Raw genomic sequence first — 16,698 nt, forward strand, 5'->3', positions numbered from 1 at the left:
TGGATCCTGTCTGCTTAAGCCACTGGTGTTACAGGTGACAGACCCTATATCCTAAATACAGGGATCCCATTCTTTTTGTCCACAACAGGACTATGTCCAACAAACAGTGGCTGGAAAGGATCTCATCAGCTCCCAAGCCCCAGCCCTTAGCACGGAAGCTTAGTTGGGGGGAGGGAGGATGAGGGTGGAACTCCTTTGGGGCACACGATGACGTTTTCTATTGGTAAAATATACATAATGTAAAATTGGCCACTTTAACCGTTGTTAAGTGTTCAGTTCAGTGGCATTAAGTACATTCATGTTGTCGTGCAGCCATCACCACCATCATCTCCAGAACTTTCTCATCTTCCCAAGCTGAAACTCTGCCCCCGTTAAGCCCTCACTCCCACCCCTCCCCCAGCCCCTGTGACCCACCCTTCTACTTCCTGTCTCTGGATTGGGACTCTAGGGACCTCCTATGAGTGGAATCATACTGTGTTTGTCCTTCCATGTCTTGCTTATTTCACTAACATCCTCAAGGTTCATCCATGTCCTAGCAGGTGTCAGTTTCCTTCCTTGTTAAGGCTGAGTAACATTCCATTGTGTGGATGGACCACATTTTGTCGTCCATTCATTTGTCAGTGACACTTGGGTGGTCCCTATCTTCGGCTGACTGGTGCTGCTGTGAACACGGGTGTACAAGCATCTCTTTGAGTCCCTGCGCTCATTTCTTGTGGGTATATTTATACCTGTAAGTGGAATCACTATATAACAGGTTAGTTCTCCACATGACCTTTTAACTCGTTTTTCACTTACTTGGAGCCTGAGTCCTAACAGAGCCGGGTCCCTCCCAGACCAGCTGGGAGGTGGTCAGTCCTGTCCTCCGGGGCCGAGCCGGGCCAGAGCCCTGGGCGCCGTGGCCCAGGAGGCCTGAGGCGTGTGGCTTTCTCGGGCTGGGGTCCGAGGCTGATGGCATTCTTTCGGCCCCGTCTCCAGGGCTGGGGGGGCTTGGCATGGGGACCTCTAAGAAACGCTTTTCCCCATGACGGTGCAGCTGCCATCAGGAGGGCCACCCGGGAGGGTCGGTGACCCGGGGCCAAGATGCAGCTCCAGCCGCTAGCTCTCCAGGGGCCGGGCAGTCAGGGCCAGTGTGGCCGCCGCAAACCACCCCAAGCTGGACGCCCTTCAGGCGGACCGGGGGACTCCTCGGGAACGAGGGCGCCAGGCCTCCCCTCCTGAGTCACGGGAAGGGCGCAGGCTGAGCCCAGAGGCCCCGGTCTCCCTCCTGGGGCCTCACCTGGCTCCCAGGTGAGGCCCACCTGCCAGACCCTGGGCGGGGGCTCTCTTTGGGGGTAAAGCCCCTGCCGCGTCCCCCAGAGGAGGGGGAGACATGCGGGTGGGCAGGGAGGGGCTGGGAGCCCTCAGGCAGGACCCCCGACTGACTGCTGGGAGGCTGCTCTCAGAGGAAGTTGTGAAATCTTCCTTGGGACTAATTTGGGTTTTGGTTCCGGGCCAGCCAGGCCTCTCTCTATGGCTCTGAGAACGTTCCCGGCGGTAGACATTCCTTCCGTGACGTGACGTGGCTTCATGAGCGCTAGACTGCCGGGTTCCTCACCCCTCCCGGGGGCCGCCCGCTCAGCCTCTCCGAAAGCCTTCGCACTGGGGAGGGAGCGATTGCCAACACGCGGGACAAAGGGCTGATTCCCCTCCTGTACCCGTAAGGGTCTCGCCGCGGGGCGCTCGGTCAGGGGGCCCTGCTTCCAAGCCCTCTTCGCGGTGGCTCCCCGGGCACTCGTGGAGGAGGAGGCCTGGGGGGCCGAGTGGGCAGCAGAGCCAGAGCTGGACCCCGAGGGAAGCAGCGCCCCGGCCTCCCCGTGCTGGTCTGCTCCTCCCGGGCCTGCCCGCATGACCGACAGACGGTGATGAGAAAAACACCGTGACAGATGGCGGAAAACAGACCAAGGACACAGACGATGCACAGAAGGAAAGAACCCCAAGTGGGCACCCCTGCATTCAAGGGAAACGGCGAGGCCCACTTGGGACGTGCCGGACGGGCTCGTGTCTTAATGGTTTCCAGGGAGTCCTCGGCCAGGGAGCCTGGGGCAGGTGCCCCGGGTGGCGGGCGTGGCGGGCGTGGTGGGTGTGGCGATGGTATAACCTTTCTGGAATGCCGAGAGACGCCTGCCACCAGGCAGGACCTGCCAAATGCCTTTAAAGGCCAGCAGTGTCCCCCGCAGTCCTCCCAGCTTAGAATCTCCCGGAAGAGCCTGCTCAGAGGCGCGCGCGGCAGAGGCGGACGGATAGAGCGTTGCTTACGCAGGTGAAAAATACACAAATTCCAACAAAAGGAAATCGTGGGCAGGCTGCTGGGGAGCCCTTCAAAGTGATGTTCTGGAGGGAATTTTCGTTACACAGGAAAATGCTCGTGATATAATGTTGCACGAAAAGGCCAGGATACACAACTGTGTGTGTTGAGGGAAAGAGGGTACGTGATTGCTTGCGAGCCAGGCGTTGAGCGGGTGAACGGGGCGCCTCCCTGAGGACTAAGGGACCAGGTCCCAGGGCCGGGAGACCCGCTTCCCTGCCTTGTGAACGGCTGAGATCTCTGTCGTGTACATGTATTATTATTATTGTTGTTGTTATTTTGCGCGGCACGCGCGACCTTAGTTCCCCAGCCAGGGCTGGAACCCGTGCCCCTGCAGTGGAAGCGCGGAGTCTTAACCACTGGACCGCCAGGGAAGTCCCTACATGAATTATTTTAAAAGTTTCTGTTCTGAAATAATTCCAAACCTACAGAAAATTATGAAGAGCAAAAAAAGAACTTCCGTGACACCCTTCACCTTGGGTCACCGTGGTCAGCGTTTGATCACATTTGTTTTCTCACTCACACTGTGTGGTGATGTGGAGTTATACGACGCTGCACGTTGTGCTTTACGTTATATGCGTCACACGTGATGATGACACGCGGTGATGTATCACGTGTGCGTGTTTAGCGAGGTGTCTTTGTGAGCCACTCACTGGTAAACTGCAGACCGCACGTCCTTCACCCTGATGACTTCAGGGCGATCCCCTAGGGTCCTGAGATCAAGGGCGTTCTCTTCCCCACAGCGCAGTGATGGAATTCACAAAGTTAGCGCAAATAGGCCTGGTATACAGTCCATATTCAAACTTTGTCACCGGCCCAATAACGGCCTTTAAAGCCCTTCCCCCCACTCCCATCTCCCACCCAAACCAGGGTCACATCTATTACTTCCTTTAATCCTGCAAACGGTCCTCAGCCTTTCTTCGTTTTCCACGACTATAGACAGTTGCTTTGTATAAAGTCTGTCTTTGGGTCTGTCTCGTGTTTTCTGGTGATTAGATTCACACCGTGTGTCTTGGGGACATCGCCGCAGCGACCCCGCAGGGGAGTGAGCCTGAGCTAGGAGGCTGAGCGTCCTTGCCTGCAATAAAAATCCTTGTACTAGTGTCGTTTGTACACGTGCAAATGTCCCTGCAGGATAAATTCCTAGGAGGGAGTTTTTAGGTCAAAAGGCACGTGCATGAAAAAAATGGGACTTCCCTGGCGGTCCAGTGGTTAGGATTTGGTGCTTCCCCTGCAGGGGGCACGTGTTTGATCCCTGGTGGGGGAACTAAGATTCCACATGCACCTGGAGCGGCCAAAAAAAAAAAAGTGCGCTCCCACCAGCGATGTGTGAGGGCTTGTGCCTCGCACCAACACCAGCACAGTGTCAGCATTGCCAACCCGTAGGTGAGAAATGGAATTGCACTGTACTTTCAATTTGCACTTGTATTTTGAAAAAGACTGAACATCTTTTCAAAAGTTTAAGACTCAGTTGTATTTCCTGTTCTGTGGGCTGTCTGGTCATATTCGTGCTCCCTTTTCTGTTGCAATTTTGTTTGTCTTATTGGCTTGTGGAAACTCTTTACTATTACGGAAAGGTGAGTCTCGAACAGAAGGACACAAGGATGGCAGCAGAGGGGGAACGTTCTTCCCTGAGGCTGCCCATGAGTTGTTTCCTAAATCTCTGGCCAGACAGGTTCTTGCCACTTACTCTTTTGCTTCGGTGAGCCAAGCTACATGCTCCCAGTACATCCCCTGCTTGTTTTGTTTTGGCTTAATTCACCAGAGTGGAGTTCAGTGATTTAATGAACTGTGATATGTCTGCCTTCTCCCCCCCCAACAAGGTAGAGGTCCCAGGAAGGGTCTGAGGGGGTCTTCTTCCTCCTGGACTCCCTGCTTCCTCTGCTGCCCCCTGATTCCCAGGTCCCAGGTGCCTGGAGACCCTGCCAGGCGTCTGCAGCTTCCTGTGCCCCATCCCCTCGTCCTGGCCGGGGCTGCTGCTCTCTTTACTTAGGAGGTGGTGGCAGGGCCTGGGCTCAGAGCTTGTTTGTGCTTCCGGCTCTGGGAATGTGGGCGGCGGGTGCCCCTTGATGATGGTACCCCAGGGTCAGAGCCCAGGGGCCTCAGGGATCCTGGGGCTGGCTGCCTCTGTGGGTGGAGGAGATGCAGTGGCCAGAGGCTGCCTTTCGCGGGGAAGGACTGGCCGCCCCTTAAAGGCTTCGTGGGAGTGCTTGGTGCTGGCTGGGAGGAGGCGTGACTCTTCGTGGGAACCACCCCGCCTTACGTGGCCTCGGAAGGCCCTAAGGATTGCCACTGCGTAGCCCACCCAGGCCTCCCCTGAGCGCTTTCTCTGTGACACCCCTCCCCTGGGGAAGTGCGGAACTCACCCATCAGCCCCAGCGTGGGGCGGCCAGCAGCCAAGGCCTGGTGGGAGTTGGCGGGTCAGTATCCTGATGGCCGGTGAGCTGGTGACTGGGGGCTCCTGCAGGCGGGGGAGCCCAGGTGCCCATGGCCGTGGCCTGCCCACCAGCACAGCCCACCGGGGCTCCTTCCCTTCCCTTCCACTCATCTACAGTTTTCCGGATCCCCTCCACCCAAGCCACCTGCCCTCAGAACCTGTCTCAGGCTAGGGGACCCCAGAGCCAAAGGAGCTCGCGCAAGAGCCCTGGTGCTCCCCCTACCCGCCCAAGCCACGAGGTGTAATCCGATACTCCTGACCTGTAAATTCCACAGAATCGGAACCAGCCCCTTCTTGCTCATTGCTGGCCCCCAGCCCTGGTGGGAGGCGCCTGGTGGGTGGTGTTGGGCTGGGGCTCCTGCAGAGAAGGCGGCGGGGCGGGGGGTGGGGGGGGGCCCTGGGGGACTGAGGCCTTTCCCCAGGTGAGCTGGCCACAGGAGTCGGGGCGGCCGTTCTGCAGGGCTGAGTTCTGTCTGCAGCAATCCTGCCAAACCGGCTGGAACCTGTCTGGCTGGGTGCAAGGCCCCTGGAACCTCGGTCCTCCCACTCAGGGGCAGTGGCGTCAGACAAGGCCCACAGAGGCATTTCCACTGCTGGGCCCCCTCCCTGGACAGAGTCCCCTCCAGATCTGCCTGGGGGCCATACCCTGGGACGGTCTAGTTCTTCTACAAACCCAGAATGGACTCTAGAATTTGTTGGTCGTCACTGAACACATCCAGTGCGCTGGACACCAGGCTGGGGATGAGGACACAATGATGGGTAGCAGGATCTCATGGGATTTCTGGCCTCCTAGGGGAGCCCAGCCTGGATCGTGTGTCCCGTTCTCAAAGCCTCAAGTGCTGGGCAGGGAATGAGTGGGCAGCTCCGAGGGCCGAGGACAGAGGGGCAGGTGTGCAGGCAGATGGGAAGGTGGTTCAAAGAGGGCGGCCTGCAAAGACTAGTTGGGCCCGGCGGAGGCAAGTGCAAAGGCCCTGAGGCAGGAAAGAGCGGGCACTTTGAGACCCCAAGGGGAGGCCGGAGGGGAGAGAAGTGGGGCAGGAGGGAAGCGGGGAGCGGGGCTGGGGGGTGGAGCCTGGGGGCCCACCAGGAGTGCTTCCGGGTGTGCTGTGCGCGGACGGTGATGGGGAGCCGGGCTGTGACCGTTCTTGAGACGCAGGCCCTGGGAGGGGTGTGGCCACGAGCAGGCGTCACACAGCTGCCCTCTGCCCACTTCACACTCGAGGAAACTGACGCTCGGAGACGGGAGGGAATTTCCCCGGTTCCCCCAGCAGCCCCCTGCAGCCCCCTGATGCCAGGCTGTTCTCTGCCTCCCCCCAACGCCTTGATGTGGGCCTCATGTGGCCGGGGCAACTGTGTCCCCAAGGGGGGGACGAAGGAGGGGGGGTTTACCCACACGAGCCCCGGCCTGCGGCCCTGCCCCACGGTGTTCAGTGTTCTCATGGCTTGGTTCGTTCAGCGTGCTCCCCGTGCTGGCCAGGGAGCAAGAACACGCAAGGACGGGGGACCGGCCGGGCCGTGGAGCCAACCAGCAGATAAAGGACTGCACTCGGAGGCGCCCTCCTCTGCTGATCAAGGCCCAACCCCGCTCACCAGGCCAGGTGACGTGACCTTGGGTCTGACCTCACCTCCTCCTGCTGCTGTCTTGTATGGGACTTCCTGACCCCTCCGGCCTCCAGGCTCCCAACTGGAACGAAAGGATCCTTAGAGATCCTTCCAGCAAGCAGGGGCTGAAGCCCGGCCAGTGGCTCCTGGCCCCTCGCCCGTCAGCTCCACAGGGTGCCTCCCGCCGAGGCCCCATCTGCACTGGCCTCTGCCCCAGCAGCTGGGCTTCCATGGGGCTGGGACCCCTGTCGTGGCCCCTGGGGCTGGTACGCCGGGGTACCGGGGAGAAGGCCGAGAGCAAGGGTCTCTCTCACTAAGGAAGCTCCTGTCCCCTCCAGGCCTCAGTTTCCCCTGCAGTGTGGGGTGGATGAGGGGTCTGGGAGGCTGGGATGCATTCCCAGAATCCCTTGGAGTCCCGGGGCCGCCCACGCCCTTTGTCCCGCGATCCTGAGAAAGGCCAGGCTGATGAGGCTGTGGGTGGGAGGAGGGGCCTGGCCGCTCAGCTGCGCTGTCGGGGCCCGGAGGTGGGGGGCAGCGGCCTGGGCCCCGGGCTGCCAGGGCACCACCCTCCCGGCATTTCAGCGAGGCCACGACGTACCAGCCACAGAGGGCGGCCACAGTCTTATTTTGCAAGGTTTCCAGGAAAGAATGCCAAGTGGTGTAGGAGGGGAGGCGTGGCAGCCCTGGGCCCGCCCCCAGCCGGGTCCCTCTGAAGCTCCCTCCTGAGCAGCGCTAGTGGACCTTCTCCCTGGAGGATGGGACCCGCTGGCATCGCTTCTGGGCTCATCCCGTCTGGCGGGTGGGGGCCACGGTGCAGGACCACTCCCCCCCCCCCCCACCACCTCCAGCCCAGCCGCTCCCCTAGGCCTAGGGATGCAGTTCAGCCTCCGTGCCTAAAATTCCACCCTCGAGGCACAGTTCTTGCCAGGTAAGGCATCACCTTGGGTGAAAAATGTAGGTTTCCCTACTGTGAAATGCAAGCAGGATGGAATCCAAATGGGCTCAAGGAAACCGGCCGCTCTGCTCCGACCCCTGTCTGCGAACACCCAGAAAAAGCTGCTGCAGTCAAGCAAGCCTGACAGATGGAGCTGGTCCAGGCCCAGGGCTGCCTTGCCCACGGAGGGCCCTGAGGGGTGCTCCCGTGGCTTAGGGGAGCGGGGACCCCAGATCAGTTCGGGGGTGTCCCAGGGCCTTCCGTCGGCTGCTGGTGCCGTGAGGTACGGGTGTGGGGGAGACGGAAGCCCTGAGTGCCCCCGCCCGCTGTGGGACCTCAGCCATCTTCGCCCCACTGAGCACCGCCTGTCAAAGGGGGTCATTGTGGTCCTCCTCTCAGAGCTGCTGGGAGGAGGGAGGCGAAGCCGGAGCCAGGGCCGGGCACACGCTTGGTGCTCAGTAAACGCGGGTGATGCCATAAGTTGCACGTGGTCCCCAAACCCATTAGACCTCCGAGCCCTTTTCCACGGGGCACGCCCAGTGGTGCTTGGCAGTGGGATGACCCCCTTGCAGGAGGGTGAACTCCCCGTCGGTGGGTGAGGCAGGTCACCAGGGTCTGGCTGGAATGGCCTCCAGTGGCGGAGGGGGAGGCCGCAGTGGCCGGGGACCCAGGCGGGGCCACGGGAGCCTGGTGGGCCCCTTCCCACAGGGTCCAAGCCCACCACGCTCAGAAAATATCCACACTTCCTCTGAGGGCTGCCCCTGGTCTGGGCCTGTGGGAAGGCAGCCGAGGACCTGGCAGGCGGGGCTCACAGCGGGGCTGTTAAGTAGCGTCCCTGTTGCTGTGACACTGGGGTCAGGAGGAAAGCAGGACGTTGGGAGAGAGGTTCAGGAATCCTTTTTCTTTTTCCTTAGTGTTAGACCCATCTGTTCTTTAGTATGTCAGCAACCATTATCTCCCTTCAATGCCCAGAGACTCATTCTCTGCCTCTTCCTATATATGTATATATATTTTATTTATTTATTTAATTGGTCGCACTGGGTCTTAGTTGTGGCAGGCGAACTCTTAGTTGCGGCACGCCTGTGGGATCTAGTTCCCTGACCAGGGATCGAACCCGGGCCCCCTGCATTGGGAGCGCGGAGTCTTACCCACTGAGCCACCAGGGAAGTCCCCAGTATACATACATACATATATATATATGTGTATTTTTTAATAGTTTTTATTTTTTTTAATTTTAAAAAAAAATTAAAAATTTTTTATTTTATTTATTTATTTTTGGCTGTGTTGGGTCTTCGTTGCTGCGCGCGGGCTTTCTCTAGTTGCGGAGAGTGGGGGCTACTCTTCGTTGCGGTGTGCAGGCTTCTCATTGCAGTGGCTTCTCTTGTTGCGGAGCACGGGCTCTAGGCGCGCGGGCTTCAGTAGTTGTGGCTCGCGGGCTCTAGAGCGCAGGCTCAGTAGTTGTGGCTCACGGGCTTGGTTGCTCCGAGGCATGTGGGATCTTCCCGGACCAGGGGTCGACCCTGTGTCCCCTGAATTGGCAGGCAGATTCTTATCCACTGCAGCACCAGGGAAGTCCTATATATATATATATATATATATATATATATCTTTTCCCATTTTTTTTTATTGTGGTGAAATATACACAATATAAAATTTACCATCTTAGCCATTTTTAACTGTACAGTTCAGTGGCCTTAATAAACACGTCCGCATCATTGTGCAACCATCAGCCCCGTCCACCTCCAGAACTTTTTCATCCTCTGAAACTGGAACTCTGCACCCGTTAAACAACTCCCCCATCACCCCTCCTCCCCAGCCCCTGACACCCACCATTCTGCTTTCTGTCTCTCTGGGTTTGGCTCCTCTAGGAACTGCATGTGAGTGGGATCATACAGTATGTGTCTTTATGTGATGGGGGAAGCCCTATAGTTTTAAAATATATTGATTAGCACTAAAAAATTATGAAACCTTTCAGACATCCATAACAAATATCCATGTTCTCACCCCTTGGACTTAACAAATGTGAGCATTTTGCCTTGTTTCAGGTCTTCTTTCCAAAACCAAATTAGACTACACATCAGAGATGAGTTGATAAATAAAAGGTATTCCATCCATATAACAGAAAATCATTCAGCCTTAAAAAGCAAGGAAGCACTGACACATGCTACCACATGGATGAACGTTGAACACATTATACTAAGTGAAAGAAGCCAGTCACAGAAGGCCACACAGCACATGATTCCACATGTGCGAAGTGTCTGCAGTAGGCAAATCCATAGAGACAGAAAGCAGATGAGTAGTGTCCGGGCGTGGGGGGTGGTGTGGAGAGGATGAGGAATGACCGCTTAATGGGTCCAGGGTTTCCTTTTGGGGTGAAGAAAATGCTGTAAATTTCGATCAGGGTGAGAGGTGCACAAATCTGTGAACAGAGTGAAGAGCCCTGAATTGTACGTTTTAGATGAGTGAACTCTGTGACGTGTGACTTATACCTCAGTGAAGACACGTGTTAGTTTGCTGGGACTGCTGTAACAAAGTCCGACACGCTGCGCGGCTTCAACACCAGAACCTCCTGTCCCCCGTCTGGAGGCCGGAGCCCATCCAGGTGTCGCAGGGCTGGTCCTGCTGCAGCCGTGATGGGAGGAGCCGCCCCGGCCTCGCCCCCCGGAACTGCAGACGGCCATCTTCTCTGACGCGTGTCTGTCTCTGTGTCCAAATTTCCCCTTTTTAAAACGACACCTGTTATGTTGGATTAGGGCGCCACCTCAATGACCTCGTTTTAACCTCATGATCCCTGTAAAGACCCCATCTCCAAGTAAGGAGACGTTATCATCCTTCCTGGCACGTGGTTATTGACACAGAGTCCAGGAGGATTGAGGGCTGGGGCACCCGGAGGAGCCGGCCCAGGGTCCTGGTCGAGGCCCTCACGAGCTGTGCAACTTGGGGAGGTCACGTCCTGACAGAGGAAGGAGCTGGCCTGTCGGGCCCTGGCAAGAGGCCAAGTTGGCAACATCTGCTCCGGCCAGCCGGCCTGCCCAGCCCAGCCCAGCCCAGCCCAGCCCAGCGTCCGCCCGCGGATTGCCGAGTGAACACGTGTGGAATAAGCGTCTCATGGCTCGTGGTATAAATCTTCCCTCATTGATGACAGCCAGTCACTGGACCGTTCTCCAGGCCAGGCCCCCTGCTCAGTGCTTTTCTCCCGGCCCGCCCTGCGGGCCCCTATTGTCCAGGAGTGGGCTGCCCCCTCCTCCCAGAGGTGGGGGCCCAGCCTGGCAGGGATGGTGCCTCCCCCAGGCCGCTGCTCCAAGGAGCAGCAAGATTCAAGCCAGGCTCCAGAGCCTATGCTTCTTTTTTCAGAGTTACTCAGTTTTAAAACTCGTAACTTCCACACCGTAAAGCACATAGATCTGGCGTGTAGCTCACATGCGCGTGGCACCCAGATGGGGACCCAGCGTCTTCCAGCTCTGTCCTTGCTGTTGGTTCATCAGCATTTATCCTGACCCCTCCCTTTGCAGGTGAGGAAGTGAGACCTACGGGGACGTCACTTGCCTGAGGTCACAGCAAGAGCAGGACGGTGCTGGGACGCAAGCCCCATGTTCTCTGGGCCCACCATGCGCTCCGTCTGGGCGGGATCTGGGGTCACCGTGATGCCGAGAGCTGTCTGCTAGGGGCTGTGCGGGCTGTGAGTCCCGGCTCCCTGTACACTAGCTCTGCGAAAGGGCGCAGGTGTCTCAGGCCTCCACTTCCCCGTCTGCAGAAGGGGCATGATGATAGCACGTCCTCCTCAGGGGTGTCGGAAGGGCTAGAACACGCCTGCGTTGGGGAAGCGTTAACACACATGATTTTACAACACGGGTTTTTAAAATATATTTATTAATTTTTAAAAATAAATTTATTTATTTTATTTAGTATTTTATTTTTGGCTGCGTTGGGTCTTTGTTGCTGGGTCTTCGCTGCTGCGCGTGGGCTTTCTCTTGTTGCGGCGAGCGGGGGCTACTCTCCGTTGTGGTGCGCGGGCTTCTCATGGCGGTGGCCTCTCTTGTTGCAGAGCACGGGCTCTAGGCACGCGGGCTTCAGCTAGTTGTGGCTCGCGGGCTCAGTAGTTGTGGCTTGCGGGCTCTAGAGCACAGGCTCAGTAGCTGTGGCACATGGGCTTAGTTGCTCCGCGGCATGTGGGATCTTCCCGGACCAGGGCTCGAACCTGTGTCCCCTGCATTGGCAGGCGGATTCTCAACCACTGTGCCACCAGGGAAGCCCCGCGGATTGTTTTCTACTCTCATTATAAAGTCTCAGTGTGTGGCGGAAAGATCAGATAGTGCTGGTCGTCATTCCTGGAGCCGCTCAGGCCGTCTTGGTTGGTGGGGGGGGCCTTCCCCCAGCACCTCCCCGGCTGCCCTCTCGGCCTGGGTGGTCCGACGGCCTCCACCTTCACCTCCGGGTGGGGTCGGGAAGGAATCCTGGGAGATGGCTCACAATGAGCCGCATTCTCCGGAGAGGCTGCCCCGTCCACAGTCCAGCCCGCTGATGTAAGCCTGGGGTGCGGCCAAGCGCATGCAGGGGGCAGGTCTGCAGCCCCGTGACCCGACCATGACCCAGGGAGCCACACGCGTGCCCAGGGCTCGGGCTGCCAGGCGGCCCAGCTGAGGCCACCGCGGGTACGACTCTCAGCTGTGCCTCTTTCCTTGGCTGCGTAACTCTGAGCTGCAGGGTCCCATCCTGAACCGCAGGCCAGTCCCCTGGAGAGGCCACACCTCAGGTCAGCCCCGAGGTTGGGCAGGGCAGGAAGCGGAGGCCTGAGGCTGAGGGGAGAGCTGTCACGCGGGAGGTGTGCCCGCAGCCTCGCCAGCTGCTGGCTCTGGGACCAGCCGGGCCCCTCCAGGCCAGGCCCGCTGCACACCCTAGGCACCTGGGCCAGTGACCTCCCACCCCTCCCGCTCCCTGGGATCCAGGACCCCTCCCCCCAGGCCGTGGCGGGTGGTGGCAGCGGGCCCTGCTCCCCTGGGCCATCCGGTCACTCCAGGAGCCTCCGGAGCCTCTCCCACGGCCCAGGCAGTTTTAGAAGGAAACTTGGGGAGGGGGTGTTGCACAGAAGGAAGCAAGACGCACAACAGCTCCGTCTGCACAGAGCAGACCGTCCGGTACGGGAGGCATGAGATTTCAGAGTGAGGTGCCGACCCATGAGGGTGAGAAGGGCCCCGGGAGCACGTTCCAGGCAGAGAGGGGTGGGGCAGAGGTCCTGGGGGAGGGAGTGTCGGGCGTTTGGGGAGCAGACAGCAGGCCTCTGCTCACCGCTGAGGACGGGGCTTACCTGTCCCGATCTTAGGGCCTTGGGGGCCCCTCCACGAGTGATGCACGGCTATGCCGTCTGCTGTTTTTAGAGAGGACATTCTTCCTAAGATGGAACCAAAGCCTCTCCTCTCGACGTGAACCCTCAGCTTCTCTTCTAGGCCCCCTGGACCCAGAGCAAGCGGGTTCCTGCGGCTGCCTCCTCACCGGCTCCAAGGTTACCATCGTGGTGGGGAAGTGAACGAAACACCCGGTGACCTAAAGCATCTTCCCATGAACCCAAGACAACCAGATGGGCCTGTTTTATCAGCCTCGGACGCAGTGAGAAGAGCCGAACTCTGGAAGAGCAGCTGGACCCAGGGCAGCGAGGGAGGCTGGGGACGCGGTCTGAGTGCTCCGCACAGGGACTGCAGGGCTTTCAGTCAGCCTGTGGGGGAGGGGAAACAGTGGACGGTACTAGTGAGGGTGTTCAAGTGAGTGCCCAGTAACCGAGAGGAGAGAGGGGAGCTTGGGGATCAAGGGAACCTTCGCTATGTTTATGGTCTGTCTCTGTGACTAGAGTATAAGCTCCATGAGGGCAAGGGTTGTGTCTGTCTGGTCCATGCCTGTATCCCCAGGGCCTGGCTACAGTAGGTGCTCAGAACATGTTTGTTGAATGAATGAATGACTCCTGTGGGCTGTGAACCCTGGTGCTACCCAGCTCTCTGAAGGGAATGCCACTTCTGCTGGGGACTTGCTGTGTGACCTCAGGTCAGGATCTTGTCCTCTCTGGGCTCAGTGTCCTAATCTGTAAAACAGGGGACTGGACCAGAGGGTCTCCAAGGGTCCCTCTGGCCTAAGGCTCTGAGGCTTCCTGCATCTGTTAGTCACCCCAGCTCACCCCCCCATTCACCCATCGCCTCAATCCCCCACCCCTCCCCCAGCCCCCCCAGCCCACCTGTAAACAAATGGCCTTCAGGCAGTACCTTGGTGGGCTGTGGGGGCTGTGTCTTGGATCAAAGACTCTTCGAAGGCCAAAGGCAGGGGGCCCCCAGGAGCCATGCCAAGGCAGGCTGGTGGCTGCAGTGTGTGGAGTGGACGCAAAGGAGTGGACTCTGGGGCCTCCAGGCCTGGACTCTGCAGCTGGCCCACCCTTGGCCTTCTCACCCTATGCCTGGGGCTCGGGGGCTGGTGGGGGTGCTTGGACCTACGTGCTTCTTACAGTGACTTGCAGGAACCAGGGAATTGAGAAGCTGGTGCTGATTGTGACCCCTAACCCCCAAACCCTGACCCCTGACCTCCAGTATCCAGCACTCCCACGTACATGCACACATACGTACACTCAGTGGACACACACACAGTTACAGACACTAACATACACTCACACAGAGGCACGGACACACCCGAGACGCCCACACATACAAGAGACATACGAGCAAACACAACTGAACAGAGCAGACACACACGCACGCACGTGTGCACACGTGGTATAAACGCACAGGCAGTCCCACAGAAACACAGACATGTAGGCACTGGGGCCAGCCAGCCAGGGCACCTGCCCACAGACACGTAAACGCAGAGGATCATCTCACACACACACACAACAGAGAGACAGATGTGCGCATCTGCACGACGCACACTCACACTCACGGTTGTGGACCCACGGACGAACATGCCAATACTCATGTAGGTACATAGCATGGCCACGCCTGTGTACACTCTCAAAGACGGCCAGACCCACCCAGACGTGCACAGGCGCGGACACCTGAGGGGATGCCGGATCCATCACTCACACGCACACGCGCACACACAGGCACAGTGACCTGCCCAACAGAGGGGCCGCACTGGCCACGTGGGCCCCGAGCACACCTCCGTCCCAGCCTGGCCGCGTGCAGGGCCGAGGCCGGGAAAGTGGCAGCCCACCCCAGCCCCGACCCCGGGGAGCTGGCGGTCCTCCAGGCCCAGGAGCAGAGGGGCGCCAAGGCGGGGCGGCCCCGCTAGCGCCCGGGTTGCCTGCCTCTTGGCGCCCAAGCCCTCTTCTCGTTGGCTGTGTGACCCTGGAGGCCTTCTCCCCACGGCCGAGTGGGTCCTAGAGATTTGGGTAGCAGCCTGGATTTCGATTTCTTTTGGAGAATGAGAAGATCCGTCGAGACTGGTTCCAGGTCCTGTAGGACAACCGGCTGGAGCTGCGAGGCTGCTGCCCATTTCAGGACGGTGGGCACCAGCCCTCCTCTCCCCCTGGCCCCGGGGCTGCAGCCCTGGGAGTCTGTGCACCCAGACCTCGTTCTCCTGCGTGTGTGTGCGTGTACATCCGTTCATGTATATGCACACACCTTGTCAGTGATTTTTTTACAGAAAAGGGCTCATTCAGCAAAAACTGTATGAGACCAGACACAGATTTCCCCTTTAATATATCATGTATACATTCTTATGCTAAGAAATATCTACCTTCAGGAATTCCCCGGCTGTCCAATGGTTAGGACTCCGAGCTTTCACTGCCTGGGCCTGGGTTTGATCCCTGGTTGGGAAACTATCCTGGAAGCCGAGGGGTGGGGCCATAAAAAAAAAAAAAAGAAATATCTACCTTCTGGCTCTTTAAAATACTACTACATTTTGGAACAATTTAGATTTGCAGCAAAGAGAGCACAAAGGGCTCCCGTCCACGCTTTACCCAGCTTCCCTGAACGTGAATGTCTTACTTAACCATGGCACATTCGCCGAAACTAAAAAATTAACATCAGTGAATTATTATTATTAAAAAAAAATTTATTTACTTATTTATCTGGCTGTGTTGGGTCTTAGTTGCGGCACATGGGCTCTTCGTTGTGGCACGCGGGCTCTCTAGTTGTGGCATGCTGGCTCTAGAGCGCACGGGCTTAGTTGCCCTGCGGCATGTGGGATCTTAGTTCCCCAACCAGGGATCGAACCCGTGTCCCTGGCAGTGGAAGGTAGATTCTTAACCACTGGACCACCAGGGAAGTCTCAACATTAGTAAATTATTATTAACTAAACTAGGGGCTTTATTAGGATTTTGCAAGTTTTTCCACGACTGTCCTTTTCCTGTTCCAAGACCCTGTCCAGGACCCCATATGGCATTCAGGCCAAGCTGTTTCCTTTCCTCCTGTTTTGTGACCTTGACAACTTTGAAGGGCATCGCTCAGGCATCTTGTAGAATGTGGGTCCGTTGGGTTTGTCTGATGTTTTTCTCATGAAGAGACTGCGGTAACGGTTTTGTGGGGAGACCCTTCTCACTGCATCCCATCTGGGTACCTGATGTCCACATGATTTATCACTGCTGGTGTCCAGGGGCGGAGCATCTGCTGGGCTTCTCCACTGTAAACTACTGTTGTCTGCTTTCCTGCTCCATGCTCTGGATGCCAGTCATGAAGTCAAGCCACACGCGAGGGAAGGGGGAGTATTGTGCGTTACCACAACCTGGTTTCAAATGACAGGGACAGCATTCCATTTTACGGATCTGCTGTCGTTCATTGAGCTGGGACCCTAATGCCTTACACTTCTGTTGCTTTCGGTTTTTCCTTTTACAAACAAAGCAGCAAAGAACAACGCTGGAGCTCAACCTCACATTCAACAAATATTTTCCAAGCAGCCTCTCTGTGGCAGGCAAGGCACACCCGGCAACAGTGTCCGCCTCTCTCTTTCATCTTGTTTTCCTAGAACAAATTCATGGGTTGGGATTGCTGGGTCAAAGATAAGCATATTTTTAAGGCTTTTGATAAGTGTCACTAAACAAACCTGCAGGAGAGTTGTACCAGTCTGTCTGTCCTCTGGGTTGGCTTTCTTTTCTTTTTCAACCTTTATTATTATTATTATTATGAAAATAACTCACGTTTTTGTGAGATAACTGGAAATTACCGAACATAAGATATTAAAGAATTATTATTTTTTTAGGTGTGATCATGGTTTGTGGCTGCTCTAAAAAAATAGTCCTTGGGACTTGCCTGGTGGTGCAGTGGTTAAGGCTCCGTGCTCCCAATGCAGGGGGCCCAGGTTTGATCCCTGGCCGGGGAACTAGATCCCACATGGCATGCCGCAGCTGGGAGTTCGCATGCCTCAACTGAGGAGCCTGCGTGCTGCAACTAAGACCCAGCGCAACCAAAT

This window comes from Balaenoptera acutorostrata, chromosome 20 (genome assembly GCF_949987535.1).
Source record: "Balaenoptera acutorostrata chromosome 20, mBalAcu1.1, whole genome shotgun sequence".
In the NCBI taxonomy this organism is placed as follows: Eukaryota; Metazoa; Chordata; class Mammalia; order Artiodactyla; family Balaenopteridae; genus Balaenoptera; species Balaenoptera acutorostrata.